A 25,983-nucleotide genomic window follows, 5' to 3' on the forward strand; every position below is an offset into this window, starting at 1 on the left:
AAGCACTTTGTGTTTGCCTGGATGTTTTATGCAGGAGTCCCCGCCTCCTGCTGTTAAAGGGGACTGCATCAGGCTCACACCAGGCGGGCTGAACAGTTCCAAAGTCTGTAGGTTGCTGCAACCCTCCCGTCCCCCACAAAAAACGCCTCCACTTCACTGCCGGAACACTTTGGCAATACACTTTGCGCAAGTGCTTTCCGTTTGCCTGGATGTTTTATGCAGCAGTCCCCGTCTCCTGCTGTTAAAGGGGACTGCACCAGGTTCACACCAGGCCAGCTGAACAGTTCCAAAGTCTGTAGCTTGCTGCAACCCTCCCGCCCCCCACAAAAAACGCCTCCACTTCACTGCCGGAACACTTTGGCAATACACTTTGCGCAAGTGCTTTCCGTTTGCCTGGATGTTTTATGCAGCAGTCCCCGTCTCCTGCTGTTAAAGGGGACTGCACCAGGTTCACACCAGGCCAGCTGAACAGTTCCAAAGTCTGTAGCTTGCTGCAACCCTCCCGCCCCCCACAAAAAACGCCTCCACTTCACTGCCGGAACACTTTGGCAATACACTTCGCAATTATATTCATATTGCAAGTCTTTTGGTTGCTAATCTTACCATCAAGATCTTCTTTTCACAAAAAAAGTATAAGGATGATTATTATATCAGTCAGTGATACAAGTATGCCTGCCACAAATCCATCAAACCAAGGATCCAAGGAACCAAGGAGCCAAGGAATCAAGGAACCAAGGATCCAAGGAATCAAAGAACCAAGGAGCTATGGATCTAAGGAGCCAAGGATCTGAGCATGTCCCTCTTATAGGCTCTCAACTGTCTACACACTTGTACAGGATACTATGGCCTACGTTTATTGTACAAAGGGTCATGGTACAGTAGCCTGTCGTCTTGTTGGGAATTCTCTGCAGTGAACACTCCTCTCTGTGGGAGAGAGGAGCCAAATGTGCTACTAAAAGTATTAGGAAACACACATGCATTTCTATCTCTCTCCCCGTCACATCACTTTGCTACTGGAGGCAGAACATGTTTGAGACTTACATGGTGTAAACGTGGCTCTGAGCAGTTATAAAACGAAGGATTATGGGCTGACTCAAATTGGGCTGCACACAATCCTAAGATGGCAGGCAGGTTGCACACTGATGTGTGAATTGAGCACGCAACCCTCTGAGCTATTGTGGAGGCAGCATATAGCCTCAGCTGTGTTTCCTTTGATTATGTACATTTTTTCCGAAATTTTCGGAAGATGCTAAGCATAGAATCCTGCATTTGCAGTGCGTGCCCGTTTTTAAGCAGAATGTGAGGCACGGCTTTAACAACAGAAGGGGTGCTTCAAATGCATCGTGACACTGTTCTATGAAAGCGGCCGTCGCAGTCATGGAATTAAATAATGAAATCACCACATGTATAGCTAGAAACCGAGACACTGGGCCAATCCCCTTGAATCCAAGTAATATCGCATGCTTTGAGAAAACCGGCGAAACTTTTGGGTTTCAAGTTAGTGTGAATGTATGTAGTTGTATGTTCCTCACAGTGGCGAATTGACAAGACCTGTCACTTTACGTTGGTACTAAATGAAAGTCCAAAATGCTGCCAGAGATATTTTCACACCTCACTAATTTCCTGGTGTGCTCTGCTGAACATAAGACAATGACTACTTGAAGCAAAGTGTTATTAAGTGCAAGTAACACAATACCGCATCCTGGCTAAGTGGAAGCTGGTGCTGGTGACGTCACAAACTAAGTATGCCTTATTGTAACAGTGCCACGATGCCCCAGGGCCGCCTTGTGCGCTTTATAAATGTATAGATAGATAAATAAATAAATAAATGCATAAATAAATAAATAAAAGAGTCAAGTTGAACCCTGTAATATCCAAAGGGTATAAATGAAGTTTAGATCATAAGTGCAGGGATTTCCCTAGTGGAAATTCCCTTGGTATGATGCAACATTTCCTGTTGAGAGGTGTTGATTCTAATGCAAAGCATGTACTCTTGAACCAGGAAGGAGCCCACGCCACTGTGTCCCTTGTCACAAAGGACACGAAGTATCAATTTCCACCAGTTCTGATTTGCCAGCATCCTGAAGTAGACACAGAGACATTCCACTGCATGTTGGGTAAATCTTTGAATAGGCTACCCTTACAAAATGTTCACTTAGGATTCAGTTCCAGACCCTCTTAATAACTCTTTCATGCACATTTCCTCGCAAGCCCTTTTGTTCGAGGCTTGTTTTATTTTCTTTTTAACACATTTCGCACACAAATGCAGATGGTCTGTTGGGGTTAGCTATTTAGTAGGCGAGGGGTGTGGAGGTGGTGCTGCGGGGGGTCTCCCCAAGCATTTATTTGCTATGAAGTGTGTTACAGAAAAATTATTTGAACAAAAGGGCCTCGAGCAAATTGCTGTGAGGAAACATCCTAAAACCTTACGAACCAATGTATTATTTCTTTAAAAAAGCCTTTATCAATCTGAAGACATCTTAAGAATATCTTGAACAAGAAGTGGAATCTCAAGACCTTCCGTTTGATGTGTCAACCACGGAGAACCCTTAAAAACTAGTGAACCATTGAAATGGCACTAGTGTTAAGACCTACCCGGGAGAATGCGCTTACGCGTTGATTCCTGGTGTATCTCTTCTGGTGCCTGAGGAAATCTTGCCTCACCACAGCTGTTCTCTGAAGCATGATCCACTCATAGTTGATTGTGTCCAACAGGGAAGGACTTGGAGCTGCATAGCACAGTGGTGCAACACACATGCCCCATGACTCAGGAGTGTCACGGCTCGCTCCCTTCGCTCCCGTTCCCGCCACTTGGGGGCATGTTTTGGGGTTTATTCCCTACTGGACATTTCCTCCGAACCTTATGCTACAGTGTTGTGATGAATTGGGAGCGCTAAAACCTTATTTTCCAAGTTACTTCCCTTCCGGATCCATTCCAGGTTTTTGGCAGCCAGCATGCTACTTTAATCAAATGACTATGCTTCCCAGAATGCCTGGCTCACTGCTTCACCTCCTCCCTTGCAGGACAAGGTTGGGTGGAGGATAGGCAACACCTGTGGCTGCAGGTGCAGCAGGCGGCACACCTGAGGGGTGTGCTCGCTAAGCAGCTCTAAAAGCCTCAGTTTGCTTCAGTCCAGCGCTGGTCATTGTTGCAGTGTTCCTGTTGTGACTGGTCCCTTGTTCCTAGCTTTTGTGCTTAGTTCCTAGTTCCTGTTTCTTGTTCCTCTGCCCTAGATTTCGGATTTATGTGCTTAATTGATTTCTGCTTTCTGGATGTCCCTTTCTGTCTTCCTCTGTCTTCAGGCAGCCTTTCTCTGTGCTTTACCCTTTGATGCAGCCCAATTTGCCTGTGTTCTCTGTTTCTTTGATGCTGTCCTTTGCTACTGAAAAACTTGATGCATTAGTCTTTCCCTTTTTAGATTTAGCTTCCTGCCTTTTCTCCTTGGATGCGTGGGAAAGGTTTCCTTTTGTGATATCATTTTCCCCGCTCCTGATCCTTACTTTCTATTGGGATCCATTCCAAGTTTTCCATTGCACTTCTGCATTTATTTCCCATTGATTATTAGGTGTGGGGTGCTGTTGTAACTAGTCCCTGTGTGAATGCCTTTTGTTTTCCTCACTATTCTATAATCACAATTCCTACTTGCCCCTTGACTTGGGTCTTATGAATTTAGTTATCCTCCACCCATTGCTGTTATAGCCTTCTGGGTCCCTGTTTGATCTACTGGGTTCGTGAATTTACTGACATTCAAGTGGTCTTTCCGGTCCTCGTGAGTATTGTTTCTAAGTTCCTTATTCAGTATCATCCAGAGTGTCAGCTCACAGATCCTGTCCTTGCTTGCCCTCTACGTGGGCTTAGCGCTGTCAGTATCTGTAATAGCATAGTGGGTAAGGAGTTTGCTGACTTTCCTTTCAGTCATAAGGAGGTTCTAAGTGCTTACCCCACATCCCTTTTCATATATTGGTATTATTGTTTCACTCTATTTGCACTCCTGGGTTTTAGTATACACGAGTCTTGGGTATTGTATGCACGTTGTTAGATTCAAAGTTGTTCACTGTGCAATTCCGTGCACATTTCCCTTGCCATATTAATTGCCTCCTTCCTTTCTTAACAAGGAGCTGCAGCCCATGGCATTTAGAATGAGAACTGTTTGTATCCCGAGGCAATCCTCACATCCTTCCGGCTGCTTTGTGTATTTTAATGTTTGTCAAAATCACTTTGGAACATTGAGTTAGGTGTTGTTGACCTGTGCATGAAGTCCTGTAACGGCCCTGAGACCATATGAGTGAACATCTGGCTTGTTCCACTGACTGTCACTGTGAACCCCTTTTACTGTGAGCACTCAGTCTCGGTATGATACCAAACCAACCCACTCTGAGAACAACTACAACACAGCCTGTACTGTTTTAAACATGTTGTGTCTTCACTCGAACTAGACATTTGGTAGAGATTCATAACAGAAGGCTGACTACAATATCCATTTCGAAATCCACAATGAAAATCTGTGTTACAGTCTAGTAGTGATAATACAAGTCATCTTAAAAAAAAGAAAGAATGACATCACTACTGTTACTGTAATAGATCATTCCAGTTGGATGCCTGCGGCTTTGACCTGAACAGAACACAATTCCAGATGTCATTGGACCACATAGTATATAAACATTCCTTTCTTTTATAATAACTTTCTGTGACACTTTATAGCTATTAATTAACCGGGTACTGGTTGTAGCATTCTGTTCATTGTGTGCCCCGCTGGAGTTGTGCACAGGAGCATAAGAATCTAAGTGCATGTCATCAATTATGTTAAACCACAAAATAAAGTTGAATGCCTTGTATTGAGCTGCTTAAGATAGTTGTAATGCCACATTGCATGCTGTATTGTGGTGTTTTCCTTTCTTCTGAATAGATGCTACATTAATTGTAGTTATCAACACCTGGAATATCTCTAACATTAGAGTAAGCAAGAGATCAAACAAGCATCAAAGGGGGTGATGCCCCAGCCCTCAGTTATAATACAATGTATATTGCAAGTCCCATTGGAAATCACGCAGGCATCTGGCCTTCAGCCTCTTCCCTCCACTTGGTCACAAAATCCCTAAGTGACTTGTAATACCATTTGAACACCACATTGGAGGGGAGGCTCTTGCCAATATTTTCTATATCGTGAAGCTTTCTTTCAAAAGCACTTTTATTAAACTGACTGAAGTATTTGTTAGTGACACGTTGTATACTGGTGGCTTGTTTACAAGCTGACAGATGCTACATGTATTCCACATTTCAACCATCATAATGGTCTTCAATCAGAGGGAGCAAGAGATCAGGCATTAATGGAGATTAGGGCCTGGCTGTGTATGACGAATAGTAAAATACTACCTACAGTATTTTCAAAGTATATTGCAAGACACCTCAGAACATGCGAAGCAACTCAGCCTCTAGTCTTCTTCTTCTTCTATTTGGTTATGGAACACCACAGTGTGTTGCAGTACCCTTAGAATGCACAGTGGGGGCACTGTATCCCACACTCAACAGTTTAGAGTGTTCAGGGGAAACTACTGATATCCTCTTTTGCTTGAGTCACAAACTCTTCTTCAATTTTAAACTTATGTGTTCAATTTTTTTAAGTTCAGTTACAGCTTTACTATGTGTAATTTTAATTTTCAGTAGTTTTGATGAAATATATTATTTTAAAAACCTTCTCTAAGTTTAGTCCATTGCCTTTTTACAGCATGAAAGCTAGGCATTCTTCCAGGCTAAAAATGGCAATAGTGAATGAGAAGTTGTTAAGAACCCCTTCTTCAAAATTAGATTGCAAAAACCGGGGCTTCAGAGAGATAAAGTATGACCACTTTAGGCCTCTCAAAAATGGGGTACGACAGTCAAATCAGGCCATGTCTTCAGAGGACACTGAATATATTTCAATAAAGTTCTAGCACTCAGTACTCTTAACAGGTTCTTCGTGTGGTTGGGACATTGGACAGGTGGAGGGGGAATCCAGTCTCTCTAAATAAGAAACACTCTTTCTTATATCTGAAGCCACAAAAAAAGAAGACTTCCTGAGAGCCTGCTGAGGTCTCACTGGTTATTAAAAGGGGTTGTTTTACCACTATGTATGCATAGTAGACCCCGGGAAGGCACTGACTTGTAAAACAGGTTAAGAATTTCACATGGAATGATATTATAAAAGAACTTTCTTTGTGAATTCAAGATTATTGCAATGACACAAAACAAACGATCCATTTCACATATCATATAAACATACGCATTGTCAAATGGTTTCTCCCTCACACCCCACTCCCTCACCCTCTCAACTCCACCTCTCCTGTCAGAGGTACCAGAAATGAGAGCCTCAATATATGGCACAAGGATAGCAAAATCTAGCAGATAACAACAGCCGTGTACCTTCCCGGCTCTAACAACCCGACGGCTTCTACGTCCCCAGGAACCTAACACCCCTTCTTGATCGGACCGGCAATCAAGGATGACTTTCACTTTCGTGCACCCCTTCAGTTCCCTGTATTGGTGGTGGACAACTACCTATGTTGTATGTTGTATTTGTAGATTTTTGTAAAATACATGAATTGTTAATAAAAAAAAATGTAAAAAAGAATGCCGCCCACTCCTTATCCACTGTACAGTTCCAAATTGTGGAGGGCGCCCATGATAGTCTTGTTTTCATATATCTCTATCACCTTTAAGGACCATACCTTCTCACTGAGGAGGGCCTCTCTTTTTCACCCTATTACAATACATGCCCTGGCCACCAGGAGGACGTTATGGACCATATGTGGGAGGTGCCTCCCTTCCCCTTCTACTTCCTCCAAAGCGAACAACACCAACACAGGGTCAAGTCTTCTCTCAATCCTTTTAGGGTCGCTGATCCACACAAGTATCTCCTTCCAAAAACATTCATCTTCGGATATGTCCACCCCATGTGCCTGTATGTGGCCTTTTATTCGCATTTTTGCCAACAACCAAGGTTCGCCACAGATGACATGTACAAGGTCATATTAACATCTGTAGAGCAATTTAATTCCATGTTATTTATACTGGTAAGCAATTGAAGTTGTGTGTGCACTGACACATAACTTCTCCAATAACTTCCCATCAAGTTCAATTTCTAGGCCATTGTTACATGTTGGCATCAGGGAACTCCCGTTCCTTTATTTTTTACATCAGACTTGCAGTGAAACAAGCGTTCCTGGCTTGCCTCTGGCATAGTTACAGGTTGCCATGGAGATTGCTTGGTCGGCAGCGACGGTCGTGTCAGCTGATGCGCTCTGTGCATAGAATGCGTGCAAAGAAGCCCCGCCCACCTGCAGTTTAAATCCGGCTTTTCACAGATTTAAAACAGCCTGTTGCTGCTAATCGTGACGTTATTCATACTGTTCCTGTTGTTTCAAATTCCTCTTAACGCTCGGATTACTCTCTGTAAATTCTATTGATTTCCTGGCTCCCGAACCCTGCTTACGTCTATCCGGATTGCCTCTGTGTTCCTCCATTTGGTCTTGATTGTTTACTCCATTCGAGAACCCGGAACTCTTGGACTGCCATTGCCGCTTCCCTTGACTGCTGTTAAGTATCCCTTGGTGCCCGACTTGGAACGTTTTTGGATTGCCTTACACGCTGCTGTGCCTCTCTACCTTCCAGAGTTCTGTGCATCCCGCAAATTCCTCACGCTTATGACAGAAGACTTAATCCCACCTGGAAACGTGAGTGCTTTTCATTGCGGGTGTTGTGCCTTTGCTTTTTTTCCATTTCTGGGATACATCTTGCCTGCCTTCATATTTCCTGCCTACTACAATTGCCATTTTTTACCTGAACTGGGATTCTTGGGTCATTACTAAATCTGTACTCCTCGGACCTGCTGAGAGATCCTCCTAAGTGCTTTTTCCGAACACTCTCCAGTCCATGCACCAACTCGTGCCTAGTGCGTCCCTTGTGCCGCCCAGGTATACTCATCCCTACTAACTTCCCTGTTTATTATTTTTTCCTTCCGTTCTATTCCTTTCAACTATCACCATTAGGGGCTCAGAATCCTTACCCCACGTCATTCTAATTGCTTATTGACTATAGTGTGGTCTTATTTGGGTTGGGCAGCATACTCATGGCTTTGGGGTTTGTTTCTTTGTAGGTTCAGAATCCATACCTTATTCAGCAGCGAACAAACCTTGCCCTAGGTATTCCTAAATCTTTTCTGTTGTCTGTTTTGTCATAATTTCCCACTGTGCCAATTCTAATCATTTATGTAATTCCTTTACAACATTGGTTTTTGCGGTGTGTGCTTTCCCTGCTTTTTTGTGCAATTGACATCTCTGCCTGTTTTACTTAAACAGCAGAGAGATACATTGTAAAGAAGAGTTCCTCACTTGGAGGAAGCCTGAATCCTAGGATTCAGGGGAACTGGAGTCCTGGAGGCTGAATCCTGAGTAACAGCCCTTTTCCCATCTTTCTCATAAGTTCTTCGCACCTATCAAGGACCTATCAAGGTTGGATGTCAGGCTCTTGGTCATATGATAGGTATTAAGGACGCTTTTGGTTCCTGTCAGATCCCTTTGCAGATTCACTTTCCATTAGTTGTCCATAAGGACCCCATTTAGTTGCAAATACATAAATACTGATATTTTCCCAATTTCAAACCCTCCTCTATCACCTCTATTGAGACAAATTCCTCTCCTTCCACTAACTGCCCCACCCTCTCCAAATCAGTCTCAAACCAAGACTGAAAGTGAAGAGAGTCCACTATGTCATCCGTCACTGGAGTAGCCCAAAGATGACTGAGAGGGAGGGCCAGGTGATGACGCCCTTCATGGATTTCCACTTCTCCCAGAGATCCCAGTGTAGGCCTATCATCCCATGCCTTTGAATTCCCCTTAGGAAGTCCTTCCTCAGGTCCCATAACCATTCCCCACTCGTTGACAGCCTTAGTCAGTGATTCTCCTGATCTACCCATTGCATGTCCCATTCCCTTCATAGATGCGGGACGATAGACCTAACCTGAGACACCATATAATAAGTAGAGATTTCTGGCAATCCCACCGCAGGAACATTCCTTCATCAGGATCAAAGTGTAATACAGTACTCTCTGTTTTCGTCACTGCCGAAGGAACCGTAAGGTGTTGTGCTTTAGTTCGGAAAACATCCCATCTGGGACCCTAATGGAGAGCATCTGGAACCGACATAGAATTTGCTGCAGCAAAGTCATCTTTAGGACGTTCAATCGGCAACTCCAGGATAGTTGCGACCACTCCTCTAAACCATAAATACAAGTTGTGCAGCATGGTAGGGTAGTTGACATCATAGAGCTTCTCTATAGTCCTTGTGACCGTAACCCCCAGATACTTCAGACCTTCACTTTGGATGTTCATATTCAACAATACCAGGTCATCCACAGCCGTATTCGACCCTCTATCATAAGGGGAATAGGATTGATTTGTCTGCATTAACGTTTAATCCAGAGAAGTTGCCATATTTTTTAATAACGTAAAAGGCTGCTGGGACCGAGGTGCATGGGTTTAGCAAGTGAAGAATATCATCCATGTACAAGCACAACTTGTATTCCTCACCATCCTCTGTCAGCCCTTCTATGCGTATGTCATTTCTCATTTTTACTGCCATTGTCACTATGGAGGGAGCAAAAGGCAATGGTGACAAAGGGCAGCCCTGTCTAGTCCTCCTCCCCAGTTGGAAATGTTTCGATCCCTTACCTTTCACCACTACCTGAGCTATACAATATGCATACAGGACATAGATCCCTCTCACTATTTCTTCCCCGAAGCCCAGCTTCTTCAAGACCCCAAATAAAAAAAACTGTCCACTCGGTCTAATGCCTTTACAGCATCCACGGCCGGTAAAACCGGATCTCCGCTTTCCCCCCTCGTGGATTCCATTAGGTTCAATGTATTGCCCCCTCAAAGCCCTGAATAAAACGTAGCTGGTCACAGTGCACTCGTCTGGGGCATCATTGCCTCAAGACGTGTGGCCAGGGTTCTTCTACACATTTTTTCATCCACATTTAATAGGAATTACGGCCGATATCACCTACTTTAGGTAACAAAGATATTAACGCTTTGCTGAATGAAGGGGGAGCAATCCCCATAATACTATTAAAAAGCTTGGCTAATTGTGGCAACAATGTCCCTGCATACCTTTTATAAAAACCAATAGAGAAGGCATCTTCCCCAGGGTCCTTTCCCATCAGCAGTCTGTCGATCTTCTCATGAATCTCTTCTGTAGTGATTGGCTAATCCAGACAGTGCACTTCCTCGGAGACAGGAATGGAAGGGAAACCCTCTCAAGATAGTGATCCACCTCCACCCTTGCTCTGAATTCTGCTTTTTTATACAATTCTGCATAGAACCTAGTGAAACTCACAACAATGCTTTCTGGAGTTTCATATTCCTTCCCCTCGTGATCTCGTATCTTGTCCACCCATCTCTCTGCTTTTTTTAGCTCTGAGCCTCGAGGCCAACAAAGTGTTAGTCTTGTCCCTTTTTTCATAGTATTTTGTTTTAAAAACAGCAATTTTCTTACTGTATCACCCATCCCTAAAGACTTAAACTCTAAACCTTTCCATTTTAGGACTACTAAGCCTTCTTTTAAGCATAGCAGCCCTCATGTAGCTTCCCCTCCAATCCACCTATTTCCCTATGCAGCACATTTTCAATCCGTCTTCTCCCATTTCTTCTGCACCCCCTCTCATATCAACAGCAGAAATGTCCCATCACACAAAGCGCTGACCTCAATTGCCACTGCTCCAAGGCTGAAACGCCACCCTCTCAGCCAGCATGCCAGCACCCACCAGCCACTGCCCCACCCAAGAAGCAGCCTGCTACCCTACAATGCTCAAAGCCCTGTCTTGGCACCCTGACAACAGCTAGGCTCTGCCACAGAATGCTAGAGGTTCCCTCAGTCATCTAATATGGTTCTGTCCTAAAACAAAGAGATTTTGGGAGTACATCTGTGAGAGGTTGAAACTGGTTTTGAGCTGTACAATTCCTCTTTCTGCTGCCGTATTGATTCTAGGCGATGTATCAAAAATTGATGATATTTCCTTTGGGCAGGTGACCTGGATACTCCGAGCCAGTATGATCGCTAAAAAAATGATTTTGAGATTGTGGAAGTCGAGCAGCTCCTTCAACATTGATGAATGGGCGGATGAACTTTTGACTGTTTCAATTTATGAGAAGGCAATTTACAAGAATGCAAACGATATTGAGAAATTCTGGGACATTTGGAATGGGTTCCTGGATGTCTACGGTTGAATTTTATTTTCTGCACACAATGGGCTGTTTTTATAGCTGGGAATTGTTCTTGCTGTGTTTATTTATACCTGTATTTTTTTTGGTTCACTATTTCATTGATTCTGCATTGTTGACCTTTGGCTAACCAATTGTTTTCTGGTTTTCTGTCCTTTTCTGGTTTCTGGCTTTCTTTCTTCTATCCTCTTATCCTCTTGGTTTCTTTTCTTTTTTCATTAGTTCCTACATCTGTAGATTTGCTTTTTTCTATATGCTGTTAATTATTTGTTTAGGCAATGTATTGCTCAATTGTGATGTTTGTACTTTGTAATGTTGAAATGGAATAAAAACTTAAAACAGCAGAATGCCACCACAAGACTCTTCCCAAGTTCACACCACCTCCGCCATCTTGGGAATAGAAAGAACCTCTCGCCTTTCAGCTTGCACCCAGACCCCTAGTGCCACAACAGGACTCTCAAAATTACCCACTGCCCCTATCCAAACCCCAACAGAGCAAGCACCCATCAAACAACATTTTAGATCTCTATGGAGCCCTGATTAATGCCCTCTCCCTCTATGCTCATGCCACCAATATCCAGCGCCTTATTGAGGAACACCTTCTTGATGTTCTGGCAGTAACGGTGCAGCAGGACCTTCCATCTCCCCCGCCTTACCACCTAACTCTTCCAGGCTCGAAGCAGACAGTACTGACAAAGTGGGGGGGGCAGCGTCACCCTCATCAGCAAAACCCCATTAGTCTTTAGGGAGACATCTATAAGCACCCAACCAGGCTACAACCATCTCCTTGCCATGCTCCTGATCAACCCTCAAACTACCATCAACTTCCTTATTGTCTATCACCTACCAAACCACCCAAACTGACCAGAACACAACATTACCCTTGTTCTATTGCCCCTCATCAAAACAGCCAGCAAATTCCTAGTACTAGCTGATTTTCACCGTGGCTACGATGACACCACAGTCTCTAAAGCCAAAACCTAGTGAAAGTACTCACAGAGTTAAACCTCACCCAACTCATCCACTCCCCGACACACACAAAAGGATGCACTAGACTGGGTACTTCCTTTAAATACCACAGTCTCCATCACCAGCATATTGCTGTGCCCTTCTCTGACCACTTGGTCATTGACTTCTGCATTTCCCATTCCCACCCATACTATATGCAACTCAGATGCTAGATTTCCTGCTACCCTCTCTCACAACACGTGTAGAATCACTGAAGCCTGGCTAGCCCCCACACTGGTGAAACACCTTTCTATGAATACCCCCACATATGATGACCCACAAGGCCTCGACTCGTTGATCCTCATTGACCACCATGCCTGCTCAAACTCAGAATCCCCAAACTAGGCAAAAAAAACAACACTTGGTTTACAGAAGATCTCACCTCCATATGCCAGCAAATGCATGCACAAGAGCAGACTTGGAGAAAAAAAGAAACACTCCACTTAGTCTTCTCACATCACCGCCAAAACCTTCAGAAACACCCTAATATCGACAAAAGCCCACTCTTTCAACACAAGAATGACCAATATCAGCTCCAACTCTCGAGAGCTATTCACCATATTTAAAGAACCTGAACACCCAGCACCCACCTCCTCTCTATCCGTATCAACAAAGCTTGGTGCTCCACCATTCAAGCAGCCCTTGCAAACAAAATTGACAAACTACAAGACAAAATCCACTATAAACAACTTTTCCTCTCCAAATGCTCCCGCCACCCAGCCTCCTCAGTCCCCCTTGCCCTCGCAACCACCTCGCTCCATTCCAAATCACAGCCATTTCCACAGAGGACATTACCACCATGGTCCATCACCTAAGACCCTCTACCTGCAGAGGTGATGCCTGGCCACATTCTCAAACTTTGCACAACCAATGGTGCACTGGCCCTAGCCAACTTTGTCAATGCCCCCTTCTCCTCCAACAGCGTACCAATGTGTCTCAGAATGGATTGGGTCCCCCCCTCGACCCTCCTCTCCCCAAAACTACCAACCCATCACCACTGTCCCCTTCCCCCTACTCCTTAAAAACCTTGACCGCGTTGCGTATTCCCAAATTCAAAACTACCTCGAACAACACCAGCTCCTGAGCACCAGACAATCCAAATTCAGACCTAAACACAGCATCAAAATGGCCCTCCTAGATCTTAAAATCCAACTTGACGACACCCGCGGCTGTCGCAAATTGGCCATTCTCCTCCTCCTAGACCTGTCACTGACATTTGATCTCGTAGATCATGACATTCTCTGCCAACAACTCCTGACAAACTTCCACTTTTCCCATCAGGCGGGTCACTGGATTAAATCCTTCCAGAGCGAGCACACTTCCATGGTCTTCATAGGTGACTACCCTGCCGACTCTACCCCCTTCCATGCGGCATCCCTCAAGGCTCCAGCATCTCCCGAGCACTGTACAATACCTACACCAAACGCCCCATTGAATGCCTTGACACTTTGGGGATCCCTTACACAAATTTTGCAGATGACACGTAAGTCCTCCTACCGATCTCAGGGAATTCCACTCAGGACGTCAAAGTGATCAACCAGACATACAGTGTCATACATAACTGGATGGTGCCCCATAACCTCTGTCTTAATGATGGGAAGACCAAGTTACCCATTGTGCTCTCCCCTTGTCAAAACTGATATAATATTGTTTCATCCTCATTGTATATGTTGGCCTATGCCCAGTCGCTTTGTGAGGAAATCCGCATCGCAAGGTTGTGACCTTAAGTTAATCAAGCCTCCATTTTAGGTTAAAGCCGCCATTTTGGCTTGTCGTGCAAAGCCACCCTGTGGCCTAAAATGGCCGACCATTGTTCTCTTGTCCTTACTTTAACCTCTTCAACCTCTGTAGGCGAGTTAATGTCCAACCTGCCTGCAGGCTACATGTTAGGGTCATGTAGACGTTGTCCTTTGTTGACCTCGGGATCAGGGGATTATTTGGATCGACGATGTTAACCTACAAGTATACAAGAACGATAATGCTATTTAAAACATCATACGCGACACATCTGTTTGACCTGCATCGAAGCAAATGTGTAAGGAGTGTAAAGTTAAACCCAGAGAATAATAGTATTTGTTAGTAAATGTATTAAGAAGTAAACCACATGCATGAGATATGTAAATTAGGAATGAACCTGGCGCGAACCCTAGCCCAGTACATGATTAACTCGTAAGAGGCTGGACATTGTTACGAAGAAACTGTATAAATATGCTGATGTCCAGCTGGCAATTCCTGTTCACTGCTCACATTGAACCTGCTGGTGTTCTCTGTGGTGTACTGACGGCCAAATAGCTATTTGTGTACTTTGTTTTGTAAACTGTTCAGTGTTGCAATAAAGATTCTGGGAATCTTTACAAGCCTGTGTTGGTGTATTTCTCTTTGCATGGTGTAAAAGCCTTAATATTGTATTTTCTGATTCCACACCCTCACCCACTAAGTACCCTTGACCCATCCTACTCCTCCTTCCCCACCCCATTGATGAGACCACCATCCAGGTCTCCAAGTACGTCAAGACACTGGGCATTTACCTTGACGCAGAAGTTAACATGTGCCGCCACATAAATGTGTTCACCCATCCACAGCCAACACAGTCAAGCTCTTCTCCATGACCAGGAAACTCATCCCACCCTCTAATTGCCTCACCCTTGCACGAGCCATTATTGGCAGCAAGCTTGACTACTGCAACATACTTTTTTCCAGCACATCATCCAAGAACATAACACAGATTCAACTCCTACAAAATAAGACAATATGAACAGCACTAGGCCTTAAACTCTCCGACCACATCACAACAGCAAGAAGCGAAGTTCCTTGGCTGACCAGAAAAGCATAGGGTTGACTTTAAAACACTTGTCCTGACGTACCGATGTGTCCACTAGAACAGCCCTTTCTACCTTTACGAATTATGACAAAATCTGTGACCCGAGCCTCCGGTCTTCATCCAGCCGTTCATTCATCACCCCATTATTCAATTGCAAATGAGCAGTGGGCTCCAGCTTTTGCGTGACAGCCCCCACCCTATGGAACACTCTACCCGACCACATTAGAAATGAACATTTGCTTTTGACATTCAAAAAGCTCTTAAAAACCTGGCTTTTTAACAGATACGTTTAACTGACCTCAAGGATGTTGTTGGGTGTCCTGACCCACGTTTGGACTATTATGCTGCAACATTTGGTGCTGTGGGTTTAGGAAATCCAAGATGGCGGAAAAGCCCACATTTGCGCCAGGATCCAGGAAAATCGCGCAGTTTTTGCGCACACCAAAATGGTCGCCTGACCTACTACCCACCAGTGCGAGCGTGATGTGCCAGGAGTGCCATGAGTGGAATGTGTGCCAAAGGAAAAAGAGCCGTGCCGGTTGGCTCAAAAAGCTCTTTGAAATCACCTTTGTTTCTCCGTAATGCAAGCTAAAAATGCCTATTTTAAACATTGCAAGATATTCAAAAATCTCACTGAACACCAGCAGACATTTGGCAGAATGTATTCTTGTGTGCATACAAAATCTGGAAAGATGAAGAGCCCAAAACAATGTTTATAACAAAACTGGCTGAGCTGTGGATGTCAGCAGCTGAAGTGAAATTGGACTGAAAGACACTAAAATCTAAATGTTTAAAATAAATGAGTGACCTACTGGTGAGTGTCACATAGTTTGCAACTGTTAAATGTCATAGTTTTGAACTTAGAATCAGCGTTCTAGCTGCATGTGTAAAAATTGTAAGTTTGATTTGGATGAAGAAAAACTGGGAACAAAAGAGACATTTGGCTGAAGCCTGGCTTGAAGAGAGTGAATTCTGCCCGGCAACTACCCCCGACAGGAGTTGAAACTTGCTCAGCCACTCTTCCCAGGCCTGGCTGCATTCTGCTGCCCCCACCAAAAAGAGATGACACCTCCCTGCTTGGATTAGGGGAGGAGCAGCTGGGGACTGCAGGAAACTGAACAATGAGCCTTCCTTGGCTCAGGCAAATGTTAAATTAGGGGGGGCGTAAATGGCTTCCTCTTGAGAGAAACAGGGAGGGGCAGTGCCTCTGTGAGCAACTTGAGTTGGAGGAAGTGGACAAACCAGAAATTCCAACATGTGCTTTGGGAAACCACACCCCTCTGGGCCAGAGCATCATTTTAAAAAAGATGGATAATTCATAGTACGGACTTGTCAAAATTATATAATTAATATCATTATTCTTGTGATTTTTCTGTGCACATTTTAAGAGGTGTTAGAACTCTGTACCATGTTCTGAGGCAAAACCCCATGAATTATGGAGATTGCAGACATGGGGTTCACGCTAGAAAAATGAAAATTTACTGGAATATGTGTAGAAAGGCGGTGTACATCTGTGTCATTTTTGGTAAAAATCCAATATTGGTAAACCAACCAAAAAGCGCAAAATGTTGTCATTTCTTAATCCAAGCTCTTAGAAACATCAGAGTTGGAACAGAAACTACCTTATGTGATATATGATGTGTATATGTAATGACAACCACTTGTGTATCTGGGAAATGTGTTTAGTTATGAAAATGATTTTCTAAGGTAAAAGCAAAGGGGAGTGTTCGTTCTGTATGCCATAAAGATGACACCTGATGACTCACTGCTCCCTTCTCAAATCAGGTCAAAGAGAAATCCTTGACCTATCAAATCATGAGTGGGGTGGGCACAGAAAGTTAGCATCCACACCCATTTTCAAAAGACATAAAAAGAGCCACTGGAAGCCAGACAGGGACATTCATTTTCCAACCTTCAACTGAATTCCTGCGCAGCACTCTGACGGAGAACTCCAGAATCCAGAACTTCACTCCAAAACTTAAAGCAGAGAGGCCTGGACCACCAGCTAAATCCTTTTTCAGCAGGCCTTCAGAATCCAGCAATCCAACCAAACTATTCTACAGCCGGGCGAGCTGTTGGATTCTTTGCCAAGAACTTTTGCCAGAACCAGTAGCAGACCCAGAAAGAAGTGCCGACAGCAGAACCACAGACCAGATCAGAACCAGAGAGACCAGAACCAGAGAACCACAGACCAGACCACGGTGAAGTGCAGAGCAGAGCTGAACCAGAGAGCTGTGACTTCAGAACCACCCGCCAGGAGTCCAGTCCAACCTGCTGACCAGACCCTGATGGCCTATTTCAAATTCATAGTGTGAGTAGTTAGCCAGAACTGTGCAAAACCAATCTCTTAGCTTAAAATAATCTGATTCAAAACATTTGAACCTGTGCAGAACTGCATCATAGGAATCGTGTGTTCATTCTCCGATTTTAAGCAAGTAAAAGTGTCATGCTTTCCTTTGCTGAAATTCGTTTGCAACCTGACAATCATTCATAGAGCATTGCTAAAGTGATCCTGAAATAATATTAAGTATCTCTCACTCATCCTGAATCTCTTATAGGGAATTAAAAACCATGTTTAGCATATTTTACTTCATTGCCACCACATTTAAAAGGATTTTGCCTGTGTTTTAAAATCATCCCTGTGATCTAAGCTTGCTAGGGGGGAACTGAACTACATTTGATTGTATTCATGAGAACTGTGTGCTCTCCCTTCCATCTTCTATTGCATAGGGGGATAGTGAATTGCCACCAGGGGAAAAGTGAACATATTATCTCTTGTGAAACCCTACCAGTTATTTCTGTACTGCATTCTTTCCATCATTGTTTTTCCTTGAAACCATAAAAGCATTCTCAGTTACCTTTTCCTCCCTATACTAACTCTTAAGTAATTAAATCAGTGAGCTAGTGTAACATCACCCAGTGTTGATCACTGTCATATTCTTAAGTGTGATATCAAATATTAATTTATTATAAAAGTGTAATATATATATATTGTTTAATTTTTCCAATAAATCTTTTAAATTGCAAAACAAACCTACTTCTTGGCTCAGTGAGGTCAGGGGGATTCAAAGAGAGGGGCGTTATATAAGGGTTTATCATCCAGAGTATAACTTGTCATAAAAATATATAAATAAGGGCTTCCCTTGGGCGTCCCAGACGAGGCACTGACTTAGTGGGATTGCTGAATTGAAGTCATTTAACAATGTACACCTATTTCACTGTGTGACCCCTCACCTTCACTCTCTTCAAAGACTGTACAACCCACCCAGCCCCCTCCCACTCACAAGCGAAATGCCCATCCACCAGCAGGGCTCAACGCTCCTCTCTCCCCTTTCAACCGGCTGAGCGCAACCATGTCTCTTCTGCAAGCAAATCTGCCCGATAAGTGAAAGAAGGCTCTTTCCAGTTCACCCCTGGCAGTCTACCCAGGTGGGTTCCCACACAGCAACACAGGCGTACTTCAAAGGCCAAATAATGGACCGCATGCCGGGTCGCACCAGTCGCTCGTGTCCATGGCCTCCACTGAGTCAAGTCATCCAATAGGCCTCTATACATTCGGTACCCTCCTCACCCTTCACGGTGCCACCGACCAACCGCACAGTGGAATCTGACCCTCCAGAAGTCCTGTGGCAATGCCTTGCAGGATCGCCAATTCCAATGGTGGATCTGAATGGCACAATACCATCACATTAAACGGGAGGAAGCGGGAGCTCCCACTTAAGCAGCCATATCAGTCTTTGCTGTCCAGCTGTCTTCTATAACTGAGCTTTTTAGAAGTTGAAAAGGGCGTTTTTGAAGCATCTGTGTTACCTGCACCAGACTTTGGACCAGGCCCGGTTCCAGGAATTTTCATCTGGGTGGGCCAGGGTTGTGATCAGGGGGGCCCACTTTCCATTGAGTGCGGGTCTAGGACTATCGTAAACAAAGTGCTGGCGTTAATCCAGATTTCCCAGATCCGTGATCCAGCAAAAAAAGTCTTCCCAGATCTGCAAAAATACATTTGCACCCCTCTATAAAAAACAGTACATAACAAAACAGAAGCAAGGAAAATGGTGTTGCAACATCAATCTACTTATCTTCCCTTCCCATCTGCGCTCCCCTTTCTGTTATATCTGATCCTCCTTCACCTTTCACCGTCCAGTCACCTTCCTTCAGATGTCCTAACCACTGTTCCCATTTATCACCCCTCCCACTTATTCACACCAGCACCAAGCTTGCCTTTCCTGGTCTGGCATGGGAGAATTGAGGGTAATGCCTCCTCTGAGAGGACTGAGCAGTGAGGCCCCCCGTCTTTGTACCATCTGAGATGGTGTCCGCCTAACAATACCTTCCTGAGCAGTGTGGCTGCTCCCAGCAGGCCCCGGAGGAGATGCTTGTGCTCCTTGCATTTTGTTGGGAAAGATAAACGCTCGCAGATTACTGAAGCAAGGAAAAGGAGATTTTGTTTCATTCAAAATTACCTTTTTTACAAACTTCTTTTGATTTCAAGAACAGAACATACCATGTCCAATCAATAGAGGTAGCCTTGTTGATCTTAACAATATTTCGGGCGCAACAACATATCCTCCAATAACATACACATGTATGTATACAATCCTCCCTTCACCCACCCATTCCACAACCCCCCCTCCTTTCCAACGGATCCCCTACAGTAGTCCCATTCTGAATGTCTCCCATCAGTGGTTCATGTCCAAAATTACATTTTAAACACAAAATGTTATTTTTTGTTGCATTTTTGCAGCACATTTTAATTGAGTTGAGAGTGCAAGAGAGTGCTCGGGCTGCATCAGGAGACAGACAGTGATGGTTTAGCGGTTTTCTGCCTCCTGGTATCGCTCCTGGTGGGGCGTGCCACTGTACATCATTGTCTGGTATATACTGTTTACAAACTGGTTATGCTATGCAATTGTCCATGATGATGCTTTGTTTGATGTGTATACTTTTATTTGGTATTGAATGACACCATTTTGTTCAATAAATGTGGCGCAGATATTTTCAAAGTGTTTCCTAATGCCTGGCCTGCCAATCTATTATACCATGAGTGAGTTTTTTTGGAATAGCTTATAATACGAACTGAAACACTTCTAGGGGCACCTAATTTTAACAGGTAAGGCATAGTGAAATAAAAAAAAAAGCCAAGGATCACACACTTTGGTCAAGTAATAAAACCATAATTTGAGCCTAGCCTGCAATTTAGATACTTGACCACACAACTTCTGAGCTGAAGTTGGCACAAATATTTGTCGAAGTCTGGCTTTGAATACCTCAAATAATACTAAATGTTATACAGATTATTTTAAAAATGCACAAGTCACATGATGAACCAACCTGACAATATATTCATCATTGTAGAAACATGTGATGAAAAGATTAGGGGGGGGCATTTTGTTTTGAATCCTAAATTGCACAGAGCTGAATTCTCCTGTTTGCACTTTTTTGCAAAAGGGGCCATTCAATTGTTTCCACCAAGTACTGGAAATGTAAAGAGTAAAACAGTCAAAAATTGCCTTTGCTCTTTACTTTACCACTACGTTTCTGGAAAAGTGTAAATCACTTCCACGATTAACAATTGTGGGAGCCATCCACAATGTATTCCTTTTACCAGGTGTAATAGTCAGGCAGATCCCATAGGAATCCATTGCTTTTCCGCCAATGTAAAAATACATGCTGGTGGAATACCAATCTAATTTGGCAGGGGGAGCTTGTTAAGTCGAATCTGCTCTCCAACTTCGCCTGCCAGATCATACAAAACCCTGCAGCTCATAAAAAGTGGAGCTACATGCATTTAGCACCACTTTCTCTACTTCGCTTGACCAGGAAAATTATCCTCTGACTGTAGCTTTATTTTCCCCATCTTGAATGGAAGCCTACAAGCTCCAGCATAGCAATTAATGAGAACCTACAAAGAAATCTCATACAGACACAAAGTGAAATGAAATGCATGAAAAGGTTATTGTTTCACACAGCTTGTTCTGTATCCCCTTAATTACTAATCACCCAACAATCACACTTAAATAGCTTTTTAAAATCCCATATATTTTTTTTGTTAAAATGCCACAGCAATGATCACTGCCTTTTTACCTTTTCTCATCTGTAATCACTTCCTGTTGTAAAATCTGCCTCCGAGAAATGTTAAAAAGATAAGATCTCACTAGTAGGGCCTGTTCAGCCCTGCCGTTTGTATTTGAGGGAAGAGAGTAGAGCGGGGGGGAGGGGTGAGGGCATTGCCATTTGGACAAGGGACAAATGTTAAATCCACTTCTGATTGCACTCTTTAGAAAATATTTAAATACTGCTTTTTAGTTATGAAAGATGTACACCTTTTATTCTTTGCCCGTAACATTATAGAAAACGCTGTTCTTTTTTGTTATTTTACGGGTGTTCATGTTTCATTTCCGGCACTCCCTAAACACCAGCACCCAGGATTTACATCATACTTTCCAAACAAATCCCACAACACACATGACATATTCTGTTTGCATGCAAACTCTGTAAATGTGCTCAAAAAGAATGAGGTTATTAAGTAAGTACTTATCAGTTTGAATCATGAAACGTTCTGTCAGAGTAGAATAGCCTTCCAAACAAAGATACATTCCATTTAGATCGGAGCCCCACAGGTAAGTATGCATGAGAAGATCTGAAACTGGTCAATACTTGCCAACCTAGTCTTATCATTTTCAGGTAGGGCCTTGTTGGACCAGCTCAGTGAGGTGCATCTTGATTCCCTAGGCGTAGCAAGCAACACACCCACATCTGGGCATATACATGTTCACGTAGGGAGACACACAAGGCAACATGCATTGGCCTAGCCAACAGATTGGGCTTTCGATTAGGCATGGATAGACATTTTCTAGGCACTGCCATAAGGGTAGCACTTGGCCAATAAGATGGGAAAAGCTAGAAAATGGTGCCGTAACTGGGCATATGATGGCATGGCAAATGTCTGCTAATATCTATAAGCATGCCAAAGCTGCTGGCTTTGTGATTGCTTGTTTAAGACCGGACTTCAGTGCAAGTCACAAAGGCATTGAAAAATATATTGCTTATGAAAACAACTGGCTGAAGACACATTATTAAGAGAATGTTACTACACCAGGAGCTCATTTACAGAGGCAATTAAGTAATTAAACACTCAAAAGAACGCTTAGCTATAACACCGGCAGGCCCTATACAGCAACACGTTTGGTGTTACTTTGTGATAGAGCTTGCGCAAAGAGTTCTAGAAAGGTTAGGTTTTGGTAGTGAGGCATTAACATAGCCATGGCTAGTCATTAGGTGAATAAATGACCAGACACACCCATAGGATGTGTGTTTCTCCTCACATGTTATTGCCATCCTATCTGTGTTCCACAGCATGCGTTTTGGTTGTACCTAATAGGTAAAAAGTCTCTGAATCAATTACAATCACCGTCATTGCTCTGCCAGCCTTCCATACCATTGTTTTCATATCAGTCTTGCCCCGGTCACTAATGTCAGAAGCCCTTCCAAAACTGCTAGACCACAGAGCCAAAACATTCATGTGGTTGCTTGTGTTCCACTGCAGATGGAACACAGCCTAGCAATTGAGATTCAACTGCACCTTTTGGTGGCAGCACCAAAAGTCATTTGCTAATGGTTTGTCCCCTTCTCTAATCGCACAGCTATACTACAGAATTGTGGCATGGAATGTTGCACAGAGCAATGGTAGTGGTAATGTTTAATTCAAAGCCTTGCATGTATTACTTTTTGATTTTACCACACTCTCCCCTCCAGAATTACATTTATATTGCTACCAACCTTATCTTTTCACTTATACTCAAGCAGTTAATGCAGCAAAATATATACATTGAATATCATTTGTAAGGGCCCCCTGTCAGTTGACACACTTTCTGCAGAAATCTGTGTTCAAGCAACTTTACCTCTCATTGTTTTATATAGTTAACCATTTTATTAAGCATGATGTGAAAAACCAGTATATTCCCACAAAAAAACATATTTTAAATTACACAAACTGAAATTGTGATTTTAGGTTTGAGAAAATAGTTGTAGGCAGCCTCCTTGAACAAGTGTGCTACCTCACTTAGAGGTGTAAATGGCCCTCCATTTACCTGGTCATTTGTACTTTTATGGCTGTGGGGCATAAATCATTGTCCAGTGCAAGAAAACAAATCCTGGCCAGGCCTCCTGCAAGTCAGCCTCTCCGAATGATGTCTCTGAGGTTGCTGCTGAATGTTTGCAGTGACATCCACCCCCCACTCCCTCAGTTACTAGAGGTGTATAACACCACTGACCTGGCCTCCTCTCTAGGGGGGGGCAGAGGCTAGCTCTGGGGGGGCCTGGCCCCCTTTGCCCCCCTGCTGGAGCCGGGCCTGCTTTGGACAGGAGTTCATTGTCCATTTAGAGTCTCATCATGTGGCGTTCTTCAAATGAGCAGAAGTGACGCTGATGTTGTCGATGTGTGCATGTATAATCAGCACTTGTCATATGACTTGTGCTAAACGATGATGGGTTGGAAAAGGTCAGAAGGTATATCGGAAGTTAATGCAGATCATCTACTAACACTGATACATTTTTACATAAACCTCCTCTGCCTGTCTTAGAGGATACAATTTCCCAAGCATTAAAAGGGTGGAATGAACAACAAGAGGTATAGCCCGACTGAGAAGCACACTAACACAAGGGGCAGTCACAGGAGAACGTACGCCCCCACCACTCCTACAGACACCCATGACCACCAAGTTCCCAGTCACAGCTATCCTCACTACTACATGCTCCCCTTGGGTATTCATAGTAATGGGAGGAGCCGGGAGACCAAACGGGAGAGTCGCCTGGGGCTTCACAGTTCCACCACCCAAAATCACCACCTGAGAGAGAGAAACAAATGTAACCCCCTTTGGTATTGCTATTACAATAGTTTGGGTGTGTCAATTCCACTCATTATCCAAGCATCTTCCTTTAAGGGAATGGAGATTAATTCTCTCAAGTATCCCAGAGAAAGTAGGGGAATATTATTCTCCTCGGCGCTCATGCTAGGGGAACTTTGGATCCAAATCCAAGCTAGAAGTGTGTTTGGAGGCGGTCTGTAGGAGAGAGTTGGAGGTTCGAAGGAGATTGAGCTTGAGGAGCCTGGGTGGAGAATTGGTAACACCTGGAGGAGTATCATAGTTTGGGGCAGAAGATTCATATAGAGTAGAGGAGTAGAGGAGGCTGGAGGAAAGGATACCAATACCATTTGTGCAGAAAGAAAAAGCAAAGCTAGTGGGGGAGATAAAATGACAAAACCTGTGGAAGCGTGAAGTGATCAGGTATCCCTACTAGTAAGAAAGTACAGCAAGGTTTGGGTTGAGCAAGTGGTCCGTGGCAGACTTCATCATAGGTTCAAGATGGTGAAACCTCACTAGATATCAGGAAGCTAATGTCAGGGCTAGCCAGGAGTGCAGGGTCCAGTGGACCAGGGCCTAGTGAAGGGACGTTTATATGGGGACCCAGACTTTCCAGACAGCCTAAGGCTGACCAAGGGCACCAAGGCTGCATGGGTCCTCCATGAGCCCTGCCAAAGAAAAGGGCCTTAAGATGCAACTGAGCTTGTGCTTTCGGCCCAAGGCAGAATATTTCTACTGAGCCAAGAAAAGCGTTTTGGGGAACTCTGCAAATTCGCAACCCGATGCCAAACGGGGTCATTACGAGTTTGGAGTCAGCCATGGCGCCATTAGCGCCATGGCTGCCTCCAAACTCGTGTCTGGGTCTGGGTTCTCAGAATGGGGACTTACCGGGTCATTCCAACCTTGGAGGACCCGGTAAATCCCCATTCTGAAAACCATTCCCCATTCCCATTCGAGCCCCCATAGGGCTCTGTGGGAATGGGGAAGGAGCTAATAACGGGCCCGTAAATTATGGGCCCGTTATTAGCTGCCTAGTCCCTTAGCGGGTCCCACTAAGGACGGCTGGTTTTACTAGCCGGCCTTACTGGGACCCGCTAAGGGACCTCGGAATGCGGCGGTAATGGGATAACGGCACCGGCATCCTTACCGGTGCCGTTAACCCCTTACCGCCAGGGTCATAATGACCCCCAAATACAGCCCAAAGTACATATCTAGTCAAATGTATTGTTTCTTTCTAGGAGCCCCATCGGATTCGAACACAGTCACATTTTCTTTGATTTGCACTGAGTTAGAAAGCGAGGGAGAGAAAGAGGTGAGAGCGAGAGAGAGAAGGAGAGAGAGAGACAGGGAGAGAGAGACAGGGAGAGAGAGACAGAGAGAGACAGAGAGAGAGAAAGAGAGAGAGAGACAGAGAGAGAGAGACAGAGAAAGAGAGAGAGTTAGGGTAGGAACTATCTCCTATTCCACTTGAGTTCACCTGATTCTTGATTGGGAGAAATGTGGGGAAAAGCCAAGAACAGTTGCCCCTTTGCTGAACAGAAGTGTTTTTGTTTTGTTACACCCTTCAAAAGAACTTCCCCATTGCACAATTCTACCCAAAACCACATGTTTGTTTTGTTCTCATCAATAAAATATCGGTTACACCCTATAACCTTGTTTTGTGTTTTTTTCCCTCTTGCACATTTTTGACACATGTCAAAGACAGCTATCAGATTGTCAGTGAACATGGTGCTTTCTTGACCAACCTTCTGCGGTAGAGTGAAGGTAGGATATTTTCACCGCCCCCTTCTCACCGGTGGACTTCTTTCAGACTAGCACCTTGCTGACAGACAAACCGTGGGTAGGGGTTTTCTAAATGGTGTGGAATTAGTGCAGCAGACTTGGTCTTGCCGGATTTGTCCTCTACGCTTGACACAGCCGAACACAGCCTTCTGATCAAAGTCACTGAGATCACTGAGCTCATATCAGAGTGGAGGGCCCCATCATTGTGCGGATTCCAGTTATTCCTGACCAGGCAGTTGCAGATTTTTAGATGGG

The 25,983-nt window shown here is 44.1% G+C and overlaps 1 protein-coding gene and 1 long non-coding RNA gene across 3 annotated transcripts in view; one reads left to right on the top strand and one right to left on the bottom strand.

Annotated features, from left to right (window-relative positions):
- The window catches only part of GRIN2D (glutamate ionotropic receptor NMDA type subunit 2D), a 1,678,351-nt gene that overhangs the window by 682,443 nt on the left and 969,925 nt on the right, over positions 1-25,983 (bottom strand). The window lies entirely within an intron of this gene.
- The window catches only part of LOC138526530 (uncharacterized), a 618,058-nt gene continuing 599,417 nt past the window's right edge, over positions 7,343-25,983 (top strand). Inside the window, exon 1 of the long non-coding RNA XR_011283611.1 lies at positions 7,343-7,710. This is a non-coding gene — a long non-coding RNA (uncharacterized lncRNA). The remainder of the gene's footprint in view (positions 7,711-25,983) is intronic.

This window comes from Ambystoma mexicanum, chromosome 1q (assembly GCF_040938575.1).
Source record: "Ambystoma mexicanum isolate Mex_15411 chromosome 1q, UKY_AmexF1_1, whole genome shotgun sequence".
Classification (NCBI taxonomy): domain Eukaryota; kingdom Metazoa; phylum Chordata; class Amphibia; order Caudata; family Ambystomatidae; genus Ambystoma; species Ambystoma mexicanum.